Source organism: Gorilla gorilla, chromosome 1, assembly GCF_029281585.2.
Source record: "Gorilla gorilla gorilla isolate KB3781 chromosome 1, NHGRI_mGorGor1-v2.1_pri, whole genome shotgun sequence".
NCBI lineage: Eukaryota > Metazoa > Chordata > Mammalia > Primates > Hominidae > Gorilla > Gorilla gorilla.
Genome location: NC_073224.2, coordinates 213,980,630 through 213,982,753, shown reverse-complemented (window position 1 = coordinate 213,982,753; position 2,124 = coordinate 213,980,630).

Genomic DNA, 2,124 nt, shown 5'->3' with positions numbered 1-2,124 from the left:
TTCACTGGCTCCAGATCAAACAAAAGAAAAATGTCAGAGTCTGGATTCAAACCTGGGTGTGATTCCATGAAGATGAATAATTATATATACACACTTGGCAGGCTGAGCATCTCGGGGCCATCTGGCTTAACAGGCTGAAAAGAACTGTATTTCTGAGCAGCTTCTTTTTTTAGATGAAAGCAAGATGGGAAAAATAAGCTGGCAAACTGCTTTCCCTCATTTTCAACACTGGTGTGATTTGTGCTCAGTTCTGCACTCCTTCTAACTCCCAAATGCTACTTGTCCGTGCAACTTAGAAGTTCGCTCCAGCTGCTTTGGCTGTGCTGCTGCTGGCTCTGCCCTGGCCCCACAGCTGGGATCTGGGAAAACCAAAAGAAAAGGAAGCAGAGGCAGCTGGAGATGTCAGAAGGCTGGGTGAGCTCCAGCTGTTCCCAAGTCTGTCTGGGGAACGAGGGCTGATGGGGGGCTGGGGCCAGGGATCCCTGTCCCCCATGTCAGTCAACAGGAGGATGCTCTTTCCTGTCCAACAGATGGGCCCTGCTCCTGGAATAATGTGATAAAGGGCAATACTAAATCTGGCACAGACTGGATTTCTCTTGGGGAACAGGAGGCCAAGAGATCAAATGTTAGTCAAATTTAATCAAGAAGGCTTTCATGTAAGAGGTGGGATTAGAACTAGGCCTAAAGCATTAGCAAGATTTGGATGTGCAGAAAGGAGGTGGGGATGAGGTGGGGAAGCCCCGCAGGCAAGAAAATCCTCAGGAGAGCTGGACGCGGTGGCTCACGCCTGTAATCCCAGCACTATGGGAGGCCGAGGTAGGCGGATCACTTGAGGTCAGGAGTTTGAGACCAGCCTGGCCAACATGGTGAAACCCCATCTCTACTAAAATACAAAAATTGGCCAGGCATGTTGGTGCATGCCTGTAATTCCAGCTACTCGGGAGGCTGAGGCAGGAGAATCACTTGAACCTGAGAGGTGGAGGTTGCAGTGAGCTGAGATTGCGCCACTGCACTCCAGCCTGGGTGACGTTTTGTTTGGGGAATGCGTGGGCAAATGAAGGGGACTGTGGGAAGAGTGCACATTAAGAAGTAGAAGGTAGGAGAGGAGAGGCGAGGTCAGAAAGAATGGAGAAGTGTAGTGCGATTCTACAGGAAAGGGGAAGCCGGGCGCGGTGGCTCATGCCTGTAATCCCAGCACTTTGGGAGGCCAAGGTGGGTGGATCACGTGAGGTCAGATGCTTGAGACCATCCTGGCCAACATGATGAAATTCCATCTCTACTAAAAATACAAAAATTAGCCGGGTGTGGTGGCGCATGCCTGTAATCTCAGCTACTTGGGAGGCTGAGGCAGGAGCACTGCTTGAACCTGGAAGGCGGAGGTTGCAGTGAGCCGAGATCGTGCTATTGCACTCCAGCCTGGGCGACAGAGGAAGACTCCATCTCAAAAAAAAAAAAAAAAAGAAAGAAAGAAAGAAAAAACAAAAAAAAGAAACAGAAAAAAAGGAAAGGGGATTCCTGGAAATCCGTGACACCTCAATAACAGAGATGCTGAATGCCAGAACTGAAGGGGCCTTAGAGACCAGCCAATTCAACAACCACCAACCCATGTCCCAATTTACAGATAAGGAAACTAAAGCTAAAGTCGAGAGAGGAAAACCACACACACATGCACACGCACATGCACATGCACACGTACACATCACAGAGCAAACAGGTGATAGAGGCAAGAACCCAGGGCTCCAGACAACGAGTCTGTCCTCTTACCATTAGACCATCTTACCAGGCTGGTATTTTCATGCAAAAGCAGCATTTCAGGCAGATCTGGTAGCAAAATGCAGGGGGGAAAGAGAGATTACAGTCCAGAAGACTGTGAAATGAGCCCAGGGGTGAGCTGGCAGGACAGCAGGCTCAAACAAGATGGAAAGGATGGGCTGAGTGGGAGAACCACCAAGAGTGAAGAAACAGGAGGACTTGGCAGGAAACCGTGAGGGAGGGAGCTGTGCAGAGCCAATTCACCGGCCATCTGCAGGCCTGGGGGTTTCCCCTGAGGAGGTCACCATGCATTCTGACCCCCTCACCTGGTGTTAAAGGCAGCAGACAAAAATTAAGACAACTAGCCTCTGC